This window comes from Gopherus evgoodei, chromosome 2 (assembly GCF_007399415.2).
Source record: "Gopherus evgoodei ecotype Sinaloan lineage chromosome 2, rGopEvg1_v1.p, whole genome shotgun sequence".
Classification (NCBI taxonomy): domain Eukaryota; kingdom Metazoa; phylum Chordata; order Testudines; family Testudinidae; genus Gopherus; species Gopherus evgoodei.
The window spans coordinates 52,340,825-52,362,916 of record NC_044323.1 but is presented as its reverse complement, the minus strand read 5'-3'; positions in this window follow the sequence as shown (position 1 = coordinate 52,362,916).

Genomic DNA, 22,092 nt, shown 5'->3' with positions numbered 1-22,092 from the left:
AAAAAACTGCAGAGATTCCTGGGGATTCTCTGGGGTTGTTGGGTTGGTTTGTGTTTTTTTTTTTTTTTTTTTGACACTTTAGGTCTGCATTTGTGATCCTTATTCTGCCTAGAGGGAAGACTAGTAAGAGAGAGGGCTGAGGATTTGGAGTCATAAGACTCTTGGGAGGGAAGCCTATGCTTTTCCACTGGAGAAGACTCTAAGATAGCTGCCAAGAAGCAGACCAAAGGCCTTTTCTAAAATGGCTGCCAATGGCACATGAGTCCCCGACTCCAAAATGACCACTAGAAACAGAAGAAGGGATAGAAGGGATAGAGGCAGGAAAACTAAATGTATCTGTGCTGCTGGCAGCTCTCAGGACACCTGAGGAATGGAGGGAGTGTCCTGAGTGCAGTATGCCCTCTGGTGGTCCTGGCAACATATGTAGCCCTCTGCTCTGCCTGGGCTGGTGGAGGAGAGGGGAAAGACTGGGGACCTGGGGCTTTACCATGCACCAGTTGTGTTGACTGGGGCTCCTGGGGGCTCCACAGTGAATGCTTCGGGTGTGGGACACCTGGCAATGTGGTTCGGTCTGCATCAGTGCCACATATTGGGCCCATGTCCTGGGTCCTTTGTCTCCTGGAGGCTTTTAAAAGTGCACCCTCCTGGGATGGGACACCAGATGATGGGACCCAGTCTGTGTCTGTGACCACAAATTGGATCCTGATATCCTGGGCACTTTCTTCAGCACTTGTTTGCCTGAGGCCACTGCCATACTGTCCTGTGGGACAGGTCAGCAGCCTTCTTTTTAACCTGTGATAGCAGTGATGTTGCGGAAGCAAAAGGAACACTTTTCCCCTTCAATACAATTGGCCACAGATGACAATGCCCTTGGTCTCACCCTCCTTTTATGCTTTCTTAGCCACTAGCAGGTCTAATTTTGGAGGTAGATGCAGGGAGAGGGAGGTTGGTAAAAGTCCCTGCAATTCAGAGCTCCATAAAGGTAAATTTTAATGGCCCTTAAACATCCAGTAACCCCACACTAAAAAAGTGGAGAGCTAAGGAAACAGAACCTAGAAAAAAAGGCAATATGAAGAAAATATTAATAAGGTTATGGACAAGTATCAGAAGGGTAGCTGTCTTAGACTGTATCCACAAAAACAATGAGAAGTCCGGTGACACCTTAAAGGCTAACAGATTTATCTGTGCATAAGCTTCCATGGGTAAAAAACAACTTCAGAGGCATGGAGTGAAAATTACAGATACAAGCATAAATATACTGGCACATGAAGAGAAGAGAGTTACCTTGCAAGTGGAGAACCAGTGATGACAAGGCCAATTCAGTCAGGTTGGTTTGTGGTCCACTCTCAATAATTGGTGAGGTGTCAATACCAAGAGAGGGAAAATTGCTTTTGTAGTGAGCCAGTCACTCCCAGTCCCTATTCAAGTCCAAATTAATGGTGTTAAGTTTGCAAATGAATTGTAGCTCTGCAGTTTCTCTTTGAAGTCTGTTTCTGAAGTTTTTTGGTTGTAGGATGGCTACTTTTAAATCTCCCTGGACATTCAAGTGTTCTCCTACTGGCTTTTGTATATTACCATTCCAAATATCTGATTTGTGTTCATTTATTCTTTTAGGTAGAGACTGTCCAGTTTGGCCAATGTACATGGCAGAGGGGCATTGCTGGCACATATCACATTAGTAGTTGTGCAGGTGAATGAGCCCCTGATGGTGTGGCTGGGTCCTATGCTGGCATCACTAGAGTAGATATGGGGACAGAGTAGGCAACGGGTTTTGTTACAGGGATTGGTTCCTGGGTTAGTGTTTCTGTGGTGTGGTGTGTAGTTGCTGGTGAGTATTTGCTTCTGGTTGGGGGGCTGTCTGTAAGTGAAGACTGCCTGCCTCCCAAGGTCTGTGAGAGAGAGGGATTGTTTTCCAGGATAGGTTGTAGATTGTTGATGATGTGCTGGAGAGGTTTCAGTTGAGCGCTGTACATGATGGCCAGTGATGTTCTGTTATTTTCCTTGTTGGGCCTGTCCTGTAGTAGGTGACTTCTGTGTACCCCGTCTCACTCTGTCAATCTGTTTCCTCACTTCCCCAGATGGGTACTGTAGTTTTAAGAATGCTTGATAAAGATCTTGAAGGTGTTTGTCTCTGTCTGAGGGATTGGAGCAAATGCAGTTGTATGTTAGGGCTTGGCTGTAGACAATGGATTGTGTGAGGTGTCCTGGATGGAAGCTGGAGACATGTAGGTAAGAATAGCGGTCAGTAGGTGTCCGGTATAGGGTGATGTTTATGTGACCATCACTTATTTGCCCTGTAGAGTCCTAGAAGTGGATCTCTTGGGTGGACTGGTCCAGGCTGAGGTTGATGGTGGGGTGGAAATTGTTGAAATCCAGGTGGAATTCTTCCAGGACCTCCTTTCCATGGGTCCATATGATGAAGATGTCATCAATGTAGTGCAAGTAGAGGATGAGTGCTTGGGTACGGAAGTGGAGGAAGCATTGTTCTAAGTCAGCCATAAAAATGTTCTCATAAAGTGGGGCCATGCGGGTACCTATAGCAGTGCCACTGACTTGAAGGTATAAGTTGTCCCCAAATCTGAAATGGCTGTGGGTGAGGACAAAGTCATAAAGCTCAGCCACAAGGTGTGCCATAGCCTCATCAGGGATACTGTTCCTGACAGCCTGTAGTCCAGCCTTGTGTGGAATATTGGTGTAAAGAGCTTCTACATCCATGGTGGCCAGGATGATATTTTCAGGAATATAAGCCACACATTGTAGTTTCCTCAGGAAGTCGGTGGTGTCTTGAAGATAGCTAGGAGTGCTGGTAGCATAGGGTCTGAGCAGAGAGTCCAAAAAGCCAGATAGTCTGCAGAGAATGTGACTCATCACTTTTGGAAGCAGAAAAAAAAATATGGAGGAGCTCTTCTGTAGGAAGAGTTATCTGGAGAGTCAACCCACCCATCTGCCGCCTACAGGATGAAGGACTGCTGAATTTATGGACCCATCCCCAAAGAAAGAATGGGTTAAGTGACCACATCTCTCCCCCTACTGGTTGGGTTCACCTTAAACACACCTACTGACAAGCCCATCTTTGAACTTGTGACAAGCCAGGCATTCCCAATGGAGATGTTGTGATTCTAAGGTTCATTTTCATTACAGAGCAAGATGAATCCAGCATCATCTAGTGCACAGGTCATTAGACCGGGTCTCAGGAGGTCTGGGTTCTATACTCAATTCTACTATTAATCTCATGGTTGTTCTTCGGCAAGTCACTTTTGCCTCTCCTTCTCCACATACTTTCTGTCTTGACTATTTAGATTGTAAGATCTTTGGGGTAGGGACATGATATATGCGTACAGTGCCTAGCACAACTAGATATACTATACATAAGAAGAATTTCACCACCTTTAGATCACTTTGCCAGAGGCACTAGTTCAAGCAGGCATTTTCACCAGACAGCAGTGACATAAGAAAACCAACACAACTTTCTGTAATAAAGTGGCTTAGAATAAGTGGGTGAAAGAGTTTGCCTTTTAGAGGAAGAATGGTCTAACTTTAAGGGCCCCATCCTACAATCCCTCCCTATGTTGAGTTCTCAACCTAACCTGTGTAACATGCTCTCTCATGACATTTAGGTTCAGGTTAAGTTTGATATTCAGAATCAGAAGCCCTACCCAGCCCTGAAGTGGCAGGAGATGAGGTCAATGGTAGACTATTCAAAAGCAGGCCCTAAGTTTGAAACTATGATGATAGGTACTCTAAAAATACATATAATAAAATAATTATTTAAAAACAATAAAACTGGGAAATCACATCCTTTTCTATCTCTGGCATCCTATATCATAATGTCTAGCTAGCAGACTCTTGAAGATATACGAGATGCACTACAGCTTAAATTGCATTTTTACCTTGAAACAGCCAAGTTTTTAGGTGTTTACAGCTTCTGATGGCCCTGAAATACAAAAGAAAATAAATACCACATACATAAAATTCCATTATTGATACAAGTTCTATTCGTATGTCATTCATACTGACCAGATACAATAGGAAAACAGAATCCTGCAAACAACACATTAAAATAGTCCATTGTGAGCATATAAATTAATGTTTTTTCAGACACAAAATATGCCAAAAAGGTAAAAGGAATAAGTCCTCAAGCATGCTAAAATACTGAGAGGTGGATTTGCTGAACAATCAAAATGCTTTCACTACACAGAAAAAGAGACTAGACATACAGAAAAACCTCTTTCATGACACAACCACTGAAATTAAATTACTTCCAATGAAGGTGTGATGCACAGAAAAAATCAAAGTCCTATACAATGTGAAGCAAAAAGATACATGAAATAACTGCCTTAGGAGTGCAGGCATATAAATAAAGGAAATGTGCTCAGTGAACTAGAGCACCCAAAATGCTTTGCAATATTCTCCTGATTACTAGAGCATAGTGACTATATGAGCAGACCGCAAAAAGGAAATGGAGAAAGAACAATTACTGGTAGAGTGGGGAGGGGAGCAAAAAAACTCTTCAAAGAAAATAATTCTATACCTTTTTAGTTCACTGAGATTTTGAATAAATTGGTGTAGAATTAAATTGGGGAGAAGAATCCAGAGAAGGCTGGGAGATGTTTTAAAAATTCTGAATGTCTCTTGAGAATTTTTAGGTAAAACATGTACAGTATTTAAAACTAATTGAATGGGATGGCTGATTCAGATTTAAAATAATTAACAAACAGGGACTTAATTCAGCACAGGTATAACTTCAGTGACTTTAGGGGAGTTATTTAAGCCACTGTTCAATTAGGCCAACTATTTATAGACTTAAAAATACAGGGTTAATGGAGAGTTGAAAATTATTTTCTGAAAGCTTATAGTTCTGGATTTTGTGATTCCCTCAGGTCAGTCTCTGTCCCCTTAAGTCTAGGGGTAAATTCTGCATCATAGTGCCATATAGGATCATCCAGTCTTTAATACTCTGTAGTACCTAGACAAAACAGGAATGGTGAAGGATGAAGACCCACCTATTTATCCTGAGAAGTGTGTAGATGGTGATGGGGAGTTTACATACGTTTGATATTATTTGAATGAGCTTCTCTATAAAGATAGAGCCTGATCCAAGTGCCAGTAAAGTCAGTGGACAGACTCCCATTTTCATTTTTTAACCCACAGTTAGAAGTGGGCAGCAAATTATTTGCTTGAACAAAACATGGCTATGACACTTCCTTGGGGTTTCCAGGACTGATTTCCTCTCGGTGTAGGGGGGTAAGAAGATGACAGACTTGCTGGTGCTTAACTGGATGTCACTCTGTTTGGGTAGCTAACAGTGGTGATGTCAACCTTCTCAGGGCTATGCCAGCCCTTATTTTGCCTTGCAGTTGATAAGAGGTGCACTCCAGTCCCCTTGAAGCATTCCCCTTTAGTGACCAGCCCATCACTGGACACACACAGAAATTACCAGATTTGCTATCCCCAGAGGGACAGTGAACATACTAGATTATTTGATTCAGCCAAGGATCAACTCCTATTTAACATCATAATACAGATATTGTAATTGTACAGTCATAGTAAAAAACCACCACCACCACCACCACCAGAAACAACAAAACCTCCATAATTTTGTCAAAAAGATTAATATTTAAGAGCAAGGATGAGTAGAAACAAAATGGTTATATATATACACACACACACACCATAAAACACAAGCCTGGATCTACACTTCTCGATCATTGCCTTTCCTATATAATAAAGGGAGATTTTTCCCCAAAGGTTTAGTCTTTTGCAGAGTTAGCTGATTTCAGACAAAACAGGACCCAACCATTCTTTGGGCACCCTTCTTCCATCAGAGATTTTCCAGGGTGAATGGATTACAAAGTGTCTCCTTATATTCTACTCACATTCTTCAAAGTTGATTTTTTGCCCCAGAGAGGATAACCTGATCTCCTGGGTCTTCCTGTCCTCTTGTTGATTTCATATATAAATTGGGCTCTCGTTGTGTTGGCATAGAATGCTTAATTTATGTGTGCACCAAGATAGACAGGTGACTATATATCCTAACTCAGGGGTAGACAACCTATGGCACAAGTGCCGAAGATGGCACATGAGCTGATTTTCAGTGGCACTCACACTGCCCGGGTCCTGGCCACCAGTCTGGGGGGATCTGCATTTTAGTTTAATTTTAATTGAAGCTTCTTAAAACATTTTAGAAACCTTATTTACTTTACTTACAACAGTTTAGTTATATATTATAGACTTACAGAAAGAGACTTTCTAAAAACATTACAATGTACTACTGGCACGTGAAACCTTAAATCAGAGTAAATAAATGAAGACTCGGCACAGCACTTCCGAAAGGTTGCCGATCCCTGTCCTAACTCCTGTCTGAAAAAGCCTGTTTTTTCCCTTTGATTGGTGACAGACTTTAAAAATATATATTCGGTATGTATATACAACTCAAATATAATCCTTACATATATCACAGAATGAGTATAAGGATCAGTCTGACAAGCTTTTATTAGAGACCTTAGGTGACATTCTTTACAGACAAATACTATGAAAGTGGCACACTGGGTATAGTGAGTCTATCAGGCCTGTTAAGAGTTGCTATTACAGAACACTGAGCCCTTTGTCAGGTGGTACCAATGGGCTTGTGGCACAATGGCTAGTACATTCAATCACCACAAAATGCTTTAAAGTCATATATAAAGTCTCACATCACCTTCCAGTGCAATGGTTTTGTCAACAACATTTTGTATGCGGGAAAAACTACAAACCTCTGTGTGCCTATAATGACCCATCAAGGTAGAAAGGATGATCTAGTCGTAAGGGAACAGGACAGACTCAGGTTCAGTTCTTGGCTCACCCAGACTTGCTCAAGGACACACAAGACTCCATCTATACTATAAGCTAGGGCTGTGATTTTCAGTTCACATACACATACTCGTGCTCTCATTAAGCTAACTTGGGTATACATGGTAGGGTAGCATGCACAGCAGCACAGCTTAGCCATGCAGAATACGTACCCACTGGTTCAGACTGGTTTGTACTTGGCATGGCTAAGCCATGCCTCCTCTGCCACTGCCCAAGCTATTGCAGCTACACTACTTTTTGTACCTGTACTAGGTTAATGAGAGCTAGTGTGGGTATGTATGCACAAGCTGGGAATCACACTCTTAGGCTACATTTACACTACAAGCTAAGTTTCAGAGTAGCTGCCGTGTTAGTCTGTATCCGCAAAAAGAACAGGAGTACTTGTGGCACCTTAGAGACTAACAAAAAACAAACAAACAAACAAACAACTTATTTGAGCATAAGCTTTTGTGGGCTACAACCTAAGTCTCTCCATTTCTCATTTTCCCCATCTGTAAAAATAGGACATGCTCTCCTACATCAAAGGGTGGAGTGAAAACAGACACATTAATGACGAGGCACTTACACTAGGGTGATGAGGGCTAGATATACAGCTCAATAGATTTGTGCCAGATCTGGGGGCAGAACTAACATCTGATTCCTTGCTTTCCCAAGATGATAGAGCTTTGATTAAGGAAACTAAGTTACCATCATAAAATGATGGATTGACATTGAACTACAACTTTTTGTAGGGATGAAGTTACATGAAAAGTTAAAATGAAAATTGTAAATTTACACCCTAGCATGTAGCATGAACATCTCAGATTATTTTTCTTAAAATTAAAAGAGTTATTAGAAAACTGTAGGACTCCATGGCTAAGTGTGGCAGATGGCGTATATGAGGGAGTGGGGTGCATTTACAGTAAACAAGTTCTTTATCTTTGATGGGTCATGGGGAGAACTAAAATGGTCTCCAATTCAGTCAGGAAATTCTCAAAGATACCGACACTCAAATATATCAATTACAGTGAATATATTAAACTGAGGTAAAAAACTGATGGAACCTTCTTTTATGAAGATTTTTAAATGTGGCTTCAGAAGCTGACAGCATGATGTCATTTGTGAATGTGCTGCAAACTGTTCAACACCTGCTACTGAGGATACTGCCAAGGGTTTGGTGCCACTTATGAGGTCAACTTTTAATCCTGGTGTTTGATGACACCTTATAGAATTCATTAGTGACCTTTGTATCTGGGATGTCAGACAGAAAGAGTATACAACTGACTTAATTGCCTTACAAGGCAGAAAAAACTAACATCAAAACTGCTAAATAGTTATAGAATTCACCAGCAGGTGAGATTGTAATGTACGGCAATAAATTATATCTTTTCTTATGAGATTAATAGTATGAGCACTCTTCATGTAATGTTTATATAAAGTTCAGATAAGACATTAATGAAGTGTTGCATTTTTCCACGTAAACATTTTTTTAATCATCATCAGAAAAAAAAATTGCTAAGCCAAACATTCACTAAAGAAATTTTGTCTGGATTTTAAAATCTAGCCTTAAACATTCTGTGTAGATTGTAACTCTTCATGTGCCTAATTTGTGCGCACACACAGTAGATATGGGTGTACAAATTGGTTATTTCTCAGGCTCATCTGTACAGATGATTGGCCATCTGAGCTTGCAAATAACTGATTGGCACACTCACATCTTGTATTTGCATTAATAAGCTTGGCATGCACATGTATATACACGCAATGATGAGTGTCTGCTTTGAAAATCTGACCATTTGTGGTCACTCTGCCAACATCTGATTTCCAGTTCTTTTTCTAATGTGCACACTGGACACCCTATTTGACCCAAGCAGTTAGCCCGTTTGGAGTCTTGCGGGTTGTTTCATCATCGGTTTCTCTTCCTAATGTAGTCAGGTATTCCTTATAAAAAACAGGGTTGCATCAAAGCCCTGTTTTCCTGAACATAGTAGAATCAAACAGGAGATAGTTTCATTGCTCAATCTTCCAAGCCTTTTTCTCCAGAAAGAACTCTACTCAAAAAAGCCCCTCCTCTTAGCTTTCTCTCAGAATCATGCTACAAGTGCTTCTCTGGTTGTCCTTGGTTTTCTGCTGCCTTCTGTGTTGCTTCTGTGGCATTTCAACTGTTTCTACTCTCCCCCCTCCCATATCAAAACAATATCCAGCTCCTGTATTCAGCCCACATAGCTTAGCTTATGACTGGCCTTGCAGGAGGCCAATCTTTTAGGCAGTTGCCTCTATTGTTTCAGCGACTTTATTCCAAAAGGAGCTCAACTGCTGCCTACATTTATCCTGTTATGCCTGTGACAGGTGGTCCTCCCTGAGATGCACTCTGGGAGCCATGGGAACTGCTGTGCCCCTTTAACCACCCAGCTGGTCTGGCCCTTTTTCCACACAGTTTGCTTGGAGACACAGCCAGCCTCACAAGGCCCTGTTATCATCCAACAGCAGGAGATGCCACTCACCCAAACTCAGCTACCTGAGTGCTGTACCTAAGACACCCACATACAAACAGCAGACACCAGCCAATTCCCAGCTCCACAAGCATGCACTCTCCCCCTTGCCCCCCGTTGGAGTATAAACACAACATTATACCATCTTGCACTGCACAGGGATCTGTACAATGTAAGCTCATAAATAGTTAGCTCTCGCCTCAATGTGGGAAAGATATACAACAAGTCGGTATGAACCAAGCTGAGATTTTTCCCCAGACACTCCACTGGCTTAGATAAAATTTATCTTTCTATAGTTAATCTTGTTTTTTGGTTTAAGTGAGTGTAAGTGATAGCAAACAGATCTAAGCAGATTAACAAATTAGTAGATTAAATTTAGATTAGTAAATAAACAAAGACGCAAACTAAGCCTAACATACTAAATAGATTGGTTATGAATTAGTATGGTGAGAAGTTGCTGATGATACAAGCAGTTCACCAGGTTTCCATATGCAGCAAGAAATCCTTTTAGCCTGGGACCAGCACTTCCCCCACTTCAGTCTTTGTTCCTCAGGTGTTTCCAGGAATGCCTTGTGTGGGGAATGAGGCCACTAAATGATGTAACACCTCACCTTATATAGCTTCAACATATGGCAGGAACCCTTTGTCCCAAAAAGGGTTCAGAGCCTAGTTTCTGGAAAAATATAGGTATTCAAAATGGAGTTTAGTATCATGTGGTCTGGTCACATGCCCTTGCTGAGTCATAGCAGCCATAACATACAGGCTGGGTCAAAGATTCACTGGAAACTTAACTTTTCCATAGCCCATTGTCTTTGCTGATGGGCCATCAAAACTGTCTAGCTCTTTCATTGTTGTACCTTAAAGGCTAGTTCTGAGTGTTCCCAGACAAAGAACATTTGAAAAACAGATAGCTAGTCAATATTCATAACTTCAGATACAAAAATGATACATGCACACAAATAGGATATTCATATTCAGAAATAACTTTTCCAATGACACCTCAAATGACTCATCTTGTACAAATTGCCTCAATTATGTCATAATCAGATCATAATCAGACAACTATGAATAATATGGGATGTGTCAATGAGATTTCACCAAGTGCCCAGGATATCACACTTCTAGTCTTCTCTCAGAATGCGAGTCCCAAAGCAGGAAAGTGTGAACCAGTTTAGACAAATATTTCTAAACACTACATATGTTCCTCAAAATACTAGCATTGGATTGAAAAAAAAAAAAGCAGGGGGAATCAGTTCTATAGACTCTCCTAATTTTCTCTATGATACCTTTGTTTTTCTGAGTTTAACTGTTTTTAAATCCCATATTACATGTAGTATCTCATTCCTTGTTTAAAGCTTTTAACACTTTCTTTAGTGGTGATGGGGAAGGGGGTAATCAATATTTACTTCGAGCTTTTCAGATTCCTCGTTGCTCATTCTCCCTGAAATGTACCGATTGTACCCGATTTATCCCCTAAAACTAAAGCAAGTACAATTGATCACATGAGTAGATCTGCAGACATATAATTTAAATTGTATTTGTCTGGAGAGAGTGTAATCTGCAGTAGAGTGTCCTGGGATTATTTTTGTACATCATTGTTCACAGAAAATTAACTGTAATGAATGAAGTTAAAAATATTAAGCCAAGTTCTGAACACATTACTTCTCAGTTTCTTATCTCATAGGCTTTCAGTAGGCTTGTCTTGTCTGGCCAGTCATTAAAGGGACCCTTTAATAGCTTTTATAGAACCTAGTTATTTCCCTGAGGTTTTATTACAGTAGCTATCAGAGTGACATTAAGATCAACAAAGTTATTTCAGCTTTTTTCTTTCATTGGATTATTGAAGACAATTTGTTTTAAACAAATAAATATTCTGCTGCTGTATTTGGATCCCAAAGGTTGCAGCAATAAGGACCTGAAAGGACAGCTGCCATCATTGATTTTCATTATCCAGAATGCTAAATGAAAACAAAGCTCATAAATAGAGATCAGTAAACTGTGTTTTTGTTTTTAAATCTTTCACTTTTAGTAATAAGGTGTTATCAATAATATAAGTACGGAGATGTGCTAGTTTACACCATAATATTTTAAAACTCACTATGCCCATTTAACATTTCATCCTGAACAAGTTCTCTTTGGTGTTTGTTCCTTGAGTCATTCTGCCAAAACCCTCAACATAATGAAACCTGGGCTTTTTCACCCTATTTATCCAAGGCAGGCAATCCTATGTAGTCTTTCAAAGATCATTTTTGGCAAGTTACATACACCTGCCTCGTATTGAGTATCAAGGTACTTGGAGTTATGATTCATGTCAGACAACTCTTTAACACAATGGTTTGACATACGCAAGTGCAACTCTATTGTCTTCAATGTCCTAAAAGCTTATGATGTACTTCTGTAAGTTTAAGTGTTTTAGGTTCTAAAAGGTACTGCGGCATGTGGCTCATTTAACCCAGGAAGGCTGGGACTGCACTTTGTTCACACTCAAGTAATGTACTGAAGAGGATGTCTTTGCATAGCTGTGGTCATTGCATCTTTCACTGACAGTTATGTGCTCTCCTTGTATACATGCCTGATGATGGAGATTATCAGATCTGAAAGCAATAGAAAGACTTTTCAGGAAAAACAGGCATGACCATGGGATGTGGTTTAAATTTTACTTACTTACATACACACACACACACGTACGTGTGTGTGCACACGTACACAGAAATAAAACTAGAGTGTGTTTCAGGTGCTTTATCCAAACCCCCACATTCCAATAGGATTCAAATAAATTATTTCAGTTTTGAACTCTCTCTACTTGACCATGTTCTTGCTGTGTAAAGGAGATGAGTAATATGGGACCAGATTTTAAAGATGCAGTTTGCATACATCCAGCTTTTTTTTTTTAAATATACAGTTGATTCGTAAAATGGGAGTGAATGCAAAAACTTTGTCTTTAGAAATCTGGACCCAAACCCTCAGCCCTCTATGGACCCCTTTGAGATGATCCAACAGTGCAAAGGGGACACAGTACTAGCTTAAACTACCAAAAGGAGGATTCCTTCAGCAAGGAATCCACTGGTGGAATAGAGCCTCCAAAGTGCACCCAATGCTACTCTCCTTCATAGCCCCTCATGTAGGAGGAAAATCATGGCATGGTAATTTGTAACAAAACCCATTCTTGTCCTGGATAGGCCTGATCCTATATGAGCAGCGAGGCATGGAGATTGACTAGTGTGAAGCTCCGTTTAACCCAAATTATCCTGAAGTCTGGTGCCATTCACAACTCAGCCAAATGCAAGGATCTTGCTAAACAAAATTTTCAATGATGTTCCAAGTTTATCAAGTTTGGTTGATAAAGATAACTGTGCTGATATAATATACTTGGACTTCTATGTGGCATTTGACTCTGTGCTGCATGGCGACATTTTCATTTAAAAACTAGCATTACTAAAAATCAATAATGCATGTTAAGTAGATTTTAAAATGGCCGATAGATTTCAAAACATGATTGTTAATGGGGAATCCGCATTAAGTGACTTTGGAGGTTCTATTGGAGACCTGCAAGGTTAGTGTCTTTTGACCCAAAGCTATTTAACATTTTTATCAAATTTAAAAGAAAATATAAAATCATTGCTTATAACATTTGAAGATTCCAAAAAAGTTAGAATGGGGAATGAATAAATAAGGTCACTCTCTCCAAGCTATCTGCATTGCTTGGTAAGCTGGATGCAAACAAACATACATTTTAATATGGCCAAATACAAAGTAAAACATTTAGAAGCAAAGAATGTAGGTAACACTTATAGGATGGAACATAGTGTCCTGGAAAGCAGGGCCGGTGCAACCATTTAGGTGACCTAGGTAGTCGCCTAGGGTGCTAGGATTTTGGGGGGGGGGGGGGGCATTTTCTTCTGTAGTGACTGTGGCGGCCGGATCTTTGGCCGCCCCAGTTGTCACCAGCATTTAGGCAGAGGAGCGCAGGGAGGGCCACCTGCAGCAAGTAAGGGGGATTTGTGGCATGCAGGGGAACTCCCCGCCCCAGCTCACCCTTGCCCCGCCTCCTCCCTGAGTACGCCGTGGCTGCTTCACTTCTCCTGCCTCCCAGGCTTGCAGCCAATCAGCTTAGGCACCACAAACCTAGGAGGCACGGAGAAGTGAAGCAGTGACGGCATGCTCGGGGTCGAGGTGGGGCAGGGGTGACCTGGGGCGGGGGGGGGTGCCTCAGGGTGGGGAGCTGCCACGAGAGTGGGCGCTACGAGGGGGGCGCCTCAGGGCAGGGGCTCAGGGATGGGGGAGGGTGCAAGGTGGAAGTTTCACCTAGGACACGAAACATCCTTGCACCAGCCCTGCTGAAAAGCAATGACTCAAATGGACTCCGGGGTCATGGTGGGTAATCAACTGCATATGAACTCCCAATGCTATGATGTAGCTAAAAAGGGCAAAATTGCAATCCTTGAATGCATAAACAGGGCAAGATCAAATAGGAGTAGGGAGGAGGTATTACATTTGTATATATCATTAGTAAGACTACCGACATACCATTTCCAGTCCTGGTGCCCACACTTCAGAAAAAGAGATTGAAAAATTGGACAGGATTCAGAGAACCATGAGAACAATTTGAGGACTGGAAAACATTTTAGAATCTCTCAGTGTATGAGCTCAGTCTATTAAATTGATCAAAGAGAAGTTTAAGAGGTGACTTTTGATAATTGTCTGTAAATACCTACACAAGAAAAAAGAATCTCAGGTAAGAGAGCCTTCTACTATCAAGCAGGCAAAGGCATAACAAGACCCAATGGCTGGGAGTCTAAACTTGACAAATTCAAGCCAGAAACAGAGTACACATTTTTAAACAGCGATGGAAATTCTTCATTCAAACAATTTATCAGGTTCTATATCATTTAAAATCTTTAAATCACGATTAAGTGTCTTTCTAAAAGCTCTAGTTCAGCCTCAATTAGTTGTGGTTAATACAGAAATTACAGGACAAAACTCTATGGCTTGTGTTATGCAAAGGTCAGATTAGATTAATACAATGGTCCCTTCACCATCATCATCTTTCAGTCAGGGCCCTGTTAACGTGTAGTTATCAATGCTAAAGGATTCAGTCCATTAATAAGACTATTGTCCAATGCAGAAAGTAAAGTATAGTGATTAGCATTGGGAAAATATTGCAAAATAATTCCCAACTTATTTATCCAAATGTTTTGATAAATTGACTTTGTGCTCAGGCACCTTTTAGTTTGCCATCCACAAGCACTGTTTTCAAATGCCATTTGTGTGTACTCTAGCTTCCGTTTTATAAAATATATCATTATGTTGAAAGACAAATCCGGCCTACTTCTCACCTAAATTACATTGACTTCAATGAAGCTGCTGTAGCCATGTAATTTAGGACACAAAATAGGCCCTTTAACCCATGAGCTTGTGATCAGATATACGCGCTCAGATCCCCCTGCAACCATGAGGAGCCCTTTTGACTTCAGTGAGGCCCACACAGGTACAAGGAGTCTGCCCACACTGATATGATTGCAGGCTTAGGGCCATAATTTTCAAGTTTTTCTCCCCTTGGTCTTTAGAACAAGACATTGACTAGTGATTTCAATGCCTCTGTCAGATTTTAGGTGAAGCTGTCAGAAACTAGATTCCCCGCCACCCACACTCTGAATATCAGTGCCTTCCCTGAAGATTTCTCAAGTTGGGTGCCCAAAAACTAAGGCACATAAAATCACTAGTCACTTCTAAAAATCATAGCCTTCTTGTCTATCATACTGTTATCAGAATTGTTGACCATGAGACTTCCATAGCATAATGTGGTAAATTAATCAGATTTTCAAATGAGTCAAAGAACTGCCAATATTTTTGATGAGGTTCAGTTCTTTGTTCTTATATTATGGTGACAAAGGCTGTAAAAATGCCTATAGACTAATACATTATGATAGTTTCTGGATCCCCTCTCCTGCACTCACATGCTGGAGCCCTGTATGCAGGTAGACATCTATTTCTCTCTCAAACACACACAGCTCTTCTCCCTTCTTGTCAAGCAATTCCCTTGGTATTAAAAGAAAAGGGAATTCTGGATAGGACTTATCAGAAGCCATTAGATAGTGTATTAGTGTCCTTTATAATTGCTGCATTGTTCTCCGAGATGCCAGCTGCCACAGGAATAACTGAAACCACTGGTTTTATTTTTGTAGAAGATTTGTGATTTTTTTTTTTAAAAGTTAGTCTTAATTTTATCCAGCAAAACAGAGAGAAAAGCTAAACAAGGCAGAACAAACAGAACTTCTTTGAGATGTCTGGCAGAAAATTCCCTGGTGGAAGCTTCAAATAGCTATAATAAAATTGATTTTTAGAGGTATAATATTTTGTGATGCTGTAGATTTTAAAAAATGTATAATGTTGCACACATACTGTCTGCAACATAGTCTCAACAGTAAAAGCAAGCATTGTAATTAGCATTAAACAGAAATAGTAAAAATTGCCAGTATAAACATGTTCATTCAGTAGTGATGTATATACAATCAGAAATATCAAAAGATTAAGTCCACCTCACCATCGCCCTTTCACATCCTTTTGACTTCTCTCTCTACACTTTTTTCCATGCTGCCCTCCATACTTGGAATAAGATTTCAGTCCCAGTGCTCTAGACCGTTTCTCTTTCCTTATCTTGTCCAAATCCTTCTGTGAGGCCTATGAACAGGGCTATTTTCTTTCTACCTCAGTGTAAAAGGGAAAGCAGTGAGTGAAAGAACTTTGAAAAGAAAGAAACAATGGTACTGTTAATTTGCATATAATGATCATAAATAGCCATATATTTTTAGTGCAACTTTCATTCAACCTTCATTCCTTTCTTCCCATTACTCCCACTCACTGAGTTATGTCTAAAAATTTGGCCCCAATCCTACCATTGATTGTGCACAGATAGTCAATTGAAGGTTTGGGGCCTTAGATGGCAAACTTCGTGGAATGGAGACTCGTTTATTCAGTGAAGTGTCTGCCACACTTGAGGCACTGAATACTTTTTTTTTAAAAAAGCACTAAAGTGGGACTGGATGTTACAAAAAGCATATACTAATTGTTTCAGTACAGTAATATGACAGTGACAAGAAAGTAGTGAAAGGCTATAAAACTTAGTCACCTCCAAAGCTACAACCAGCTGGAAAGCAGTAGAAAAAGTAAACAGCAACAACAACAGATACACAAAAAAACCACTGACACAATATCTTGAGAAGTAATTAAAAAGGCTAGATACCATCAATTTTCCTTCTGTATTAATATAAAAAATATATATTAGAAGTCATCTGTTTTCCCAAAAAAATAAATAAATGAATTTAAAAAGTTTCTTTCCTGTTTAGTTCTCCATTCTCTCTTTTTCTCTTCCCTTTATTGTTCTCTCTCAATCTTTCTAATTCCTCGGTCTACACATAAGGCTGTCTTCTTCGGTTAGAGTTTTTCTTTTTTGTTTACCTGCACATATAGTTGCAGAGACTTTCATTATATGATGACCACTAGTAGTTCGTTATTTAAACAGGGATCCTGCTGGCAAGGGGAAGTCAAGACACAGTGTGCCCATGTCATGGCACTAATGACAGTTTAAGAAAGAGGAGAACTGCCAGATGCTAACTGAAAACTGTAGAGCCACATGCCCCAGTTACATGCCAAATGGATGACCTTGTGTTTATATTTAAAATGAAGCATAAGATAGCAAATGTTAATAATGGCAGATGTAAAAATGAAAAATATGGATGTTGCCAACCCTCACAATTTATTGTGCATCCCCCAGTTTTTGGTGTTTTTCTTAAAATCTCAGTTCTTGGAGTGATGTTAATTTGTGCAAATCTCAGCTTTAATTTAACAAAATAAAAACCTTGAGAACACGACCTAACTGTGTATTAAAGATTCAAAATTCAGAAGGCAAACAAAGAACCAAAATTGTTTCTTAAAAATAAACCCTCATGGTTTCTAAGCCACTCTCTCAAATTTGGCAGATTTAACTCAATTTTGGGGGGATTTGACTCATTGTTGTGAATATTTGGGGCTGGCAGTATGAAATCACTACTAAGTGCTTGGATTCAGTCACTAGGAATTGCCTTGCAGTGGGAAGAGCATAACATGTTCTTAAGAAAGAGTACATATACCTAAATAAATTGTGCTGTGCCAACGTCTACACTACGTGGTCTCCAGAAAGATATTAATGAAAGCAGCAACTCAACAATCTAACACAAAACATGACACAAAGGCATGTAACCAGCCTACAGGGCACTGTTCTGGGTATTAGTGAGGATTTCTAGTCTTGCTGGGTTCTGGGAAGTGGGCAGATGCAAGCCTGCCCATGGCTAAAGAACCCTTCCCCAGCCTGTGGGGAGGATCCGCTGAGCCCAGGACACAACAGAAAAAATACCAAAGGAGGTTCAAAGGGTCAAAAATAGGAAACCTAAAGGGGACACTGAGCAGAGGACGCCGGACAGCATCCACCGCTCCTCAAAAGGTATCGAGGGAGAATTTCTAGTCACTGGCAGGCAGGGACATAATTAGTCTACAGTAGACTATATCTATGACTCGCCCCATCTCTGAATTCTCCTACCCTACTTCGAAACCTGAGCTCCCTTGCCTGTTGCTGTTTTCTGACTCTTCCCATAGGTATACTGGTACCTGGTTATACCGGAAGATCAAGCTGTGCATGTATATTCTCCATACTGGCCTGGCAACCAAGAGGTAAATGCAGGTATTGCTGACCTGTGCTGATTGGTAGCCTCAACAGCTGCAAGAATAAAACAGCTGGGAAGCAGAGGGGCAGGGTGGCTGCCAAAAGAGCAAGCACTGGAGAAGGAAACTCCTGCCAGCAAGCTGCTGAGAAGTTGTCCAGAAATGGCACCCTGAGACAGGACAATCAGGTCTACAAGAACCAAGGGAGATAGGAAATTACTCAGTGCACAGGTGGAGTTGCTGAGGCCAGATTCTGCTTGGCTGGATTATGGGCCCTGAGCTGGAACACAGTGGAGCGGGTGGCCCTGGGCTCACCTACTGACCCTGAGAGACTTAAGAACTGAAAGGGTTTCCAGACGCCCTGAACATCAGGACCAGCTGACCCCACCAAGTATAAGGGGAAAACTCTCATACCCCATCAGGACTCCCCCCCTCCCCAATCAGCTCAAGCGAAATCCTGGCCAGTCTGTTCTGCCATCCAGAGCCCTGCCTTCCAAACAGAGGCTGAGGTTCAGCCTCCTGAGCATCTGCAGCCACACCCCACATCCTGACACAATGGCAGTCACTCTACACCTCTAATAAGAAGGTGTAATGACACTACCACAGTTGAGCGATCAAAGCAACGTTGGTATCTGTGCATCATTTCCAGTAGAGATGACACACTAAGGTTCCTGGCAAGGAGCCCTTTTCTCAGTACCTGAATAGACATGTGAAATTAGTCACAAAGATTGTCCTTAGCCTTACCCCATGCACACTGCTCTGTGAATAATGAAGTATAGGGTGTGTTAAGACAGCAATGTACTGCCTTTTGAGTGTGTGATAGTTCAGCCTTAGGAGTTCATTTACATTAGATTTTAGCATTTAGCACTACACCAAGTCATTTCATACAAGTTTACAAGACCAGTTTTTCTTTATATACTTAATTATGTCTATATTATCTTCTCAAAGGAGAATACATAACAGTGTAGCATAATTTTGAAATATTCCCATTGCGCATGAGAAATGATGCTAAGGAGGAGTTATGCAGGTCATCCCAAATGAGAGCCATGCTATTCAACAACACAGATTTTACATTATTTTGGAATATAGATTTAGTATCACTCCATAAATCATGTAAACTAACATTTGGAGTAGAGTTAATCCCATTCAAATTTTTACAGAATATTTTGAAATTACTAATTAGAGGATCTCTACATAAAGAATGATCTACAAACTCAACACATGGCATGACGCTGAAGGAAGATGAGTTTCCAGTGATCTAGACATGTACTTCTATCAATATGAATACAAGGGAAGAGACGTAGACATGTTTGGCTCCTACACACATCTTAAAATAATGTAACTAAAGTTTATGTATTGGCTAGTCCAAGCCAATATGCAAAGGAAAATGTGGTATTGATGTCCCCCCTCCTTTCTAACATCAATTATAATTCAAGAAGATATTTATTGTCCTTTTAAGTCTCTTCCTGATAGTGTCTCCATAATGCAATATAAAATCCATGTTACATATTATGAAGCTCGGAGCAATATAAAAACTCTTTCCACATTATGATTTACATGAGAGAGAAATAACTTCATATTAGCCTTAAGATAGACCAGCGGTAGGCAACCTATGGCACTCATGCTGAAAGATGGCATGCATGCTGATTTTCAATGGCACTCACAATGCTTGGGTCCTGGCCACTGGTCCAGTGGGCTCTGCATTTTAATTTAATTTTAAATGAAACTTCTTAAACATTTTAAAAACCTTATTTACTTTACATACAACAATAGTTTAGTTATATATTATAGAAATCTTCTAAAAATGTTAAAATGTATTACTGACATGCAAAACCTTAAATTAGAGTGAATAAATGAAGACTCGGCACAGCACTTCTGAAAGATTGCCAACCCCTGAGATAGACCATAACAGAGTGACTGTATAGAAGAATAAATATGTCTCTCTCTAAAAGACTGGAGGTAAAATCTTAGCTGAAAATAATTTCTGGTACCTTCAAGGATTCTGCTGAATTTCTGGGATCCAGTTTGGCTTTATCTGCATCTAATCGTTCCTACTTTCTTTGCTACTGCCCTCAGATGGGCTCAGCAGTTTGAAATACTTAGATTGTTTCAGATATTTAGATATAAAAAAAAGTTTCTTGCCCATCTTCACATAATTTAATGGTCAGAGTTTGCCCTTTGTAACTGAAGAACTTGAAAGGAAATCACTGTCTGTATTTCAAACTTTCTTACCTCTATTATCTGTTTAAACTATTCCCCTTTTTTAATTGTCAAAGTTGAAATATTATCAAAGACAGACAATTTACATCCTTATGCCAAATGTTAAATAAATCTTTGCTGCTCTTAGAATCTTCTCTTTATCAGCACAGTTATGTTCTCCAATATTGCAAAGCCAGATGTTTCACAGTTGGAGGGATGAAGATGCAAAAAACAGGGCTTTATGTACTCAATTAATCTTAAAAGACATTTTCTGAATCTTCCAGGGTGCTGTGAAAAATATTTCAACTACTTTAAAATATCACCCTTTTCCCTCTCCTTCTGCAATAACTTTCACATTATTATGGTTAAGTCTCTCTCTATTTTCAATAACTTCACTTTTTTTTTTTGTTAGTTTGTTAGTAAACTGCCACCAGAACAGGAAATGAGTCATTTTGCTATGATTCTGCAGCTGAGATTATGCCACTCGTATCCCTCTCTGTCCTATTGCAGATCAAAGATTAGCTTTTGTAGATCAGCACTAGAAATGGTTTGGAATTTTATATTAAACATTTTTTGTCAGAAAATGCTAATTTGTCAAACAAGTTTTCACAGAAACATATTGGTTTCTATGAACATCTTGTAGGGAAGGTTTCTCAGCCCACAATGGAATTTCTGGTCAGCCAGAGAGGCCCATTCCAGAATAGCCCAGGGATGTGCAAGACCCAGGTGAGTGTCCTGAATCAGGCAAAGCAGGGAATTCCACATACAAGATGAGTTCCCTAAGCAATGAGCTACTGGCTATTTTGGGTGTGGGTCTCTCTTTTTGACCATAATATAACAACATTTAACATCCCAGTGGTGGGAAAAACACCTTAACAGCCCAACACTGACATTTAATTTAAAAAAGGGGAACTATGCAAAAATGAGGGGGTTAGTTAAACAGAAATTAAAAGGTACAGTGACTAAAGTGAAATCCCTGCAAGCTGCATGGACGCTTTTCAAAGACACCATAATAGAGGCTCAACTTAAATGTATATCCCAAATTAAAAACCACAGAAAAGATCTAAAAAAGAGCCACCATGGCTTAACCACCATGTAAAAAAAGCAGTGAGAGATAAAAAGGCATCTTTTAAAAAGTGGAAGTCAAATCCTAGTGAGGTAAATAAAAAGGAATAAGCACTGCCTAATTAAGTGTAAAAATGTAATAAGAAAAGCCGAAGAGGAGTTTGAAGAATGGCTAGTTAAAAACTCAAAAGGTAGTAAAATGTTTTTGAAGTACATCAGAAGCAGGAAGCCTGCTAAACCACCACTGGGGCCCCTGCATAATCGAGATACAAAAGGAGTGCTTAAAGACGATAAAGTTATTGCAGAGAAACTAAATGGATTCTTTGCTTCAGTCTTCATGGCTGTGGATGTTAGGGAGATTCCCAAACCTGATCTGGCTTTTGTAGGTGACAAATCTGAAGAACTGTCACAGACTAAGGTGTCACTAGAGGAGATTTTGGAATTAATTGATAAACTTAACAGTAACAAGTTACCAGGACCAGATAGCACTCACCCAAGAGTTCTGAAAGAGTACGTCCAGACCACCCACCAGATCGGAGGATAGCGATCCCCGAACTTGCTCCCCGTTGACTCTGGAACTCCAGCAGGGCGAGCGGTGGAAACGGAGTCAACGGGGGAGCTGCAGCCATTGTTTCCATGCCGTGAGGATGGGAGGTAAACTGAAATAAGATACGCAATGTCAGCTACGCTATTCCCGTAGCTGAAGTTGCGTATCTTACATCGACACCCTCCCCCCCAGTGTAGACCAGGCCACAAAACTCAAATGTGAAGTTGCGGAACTATTAACTATGGTTTGTAACCTGTCCTTTAA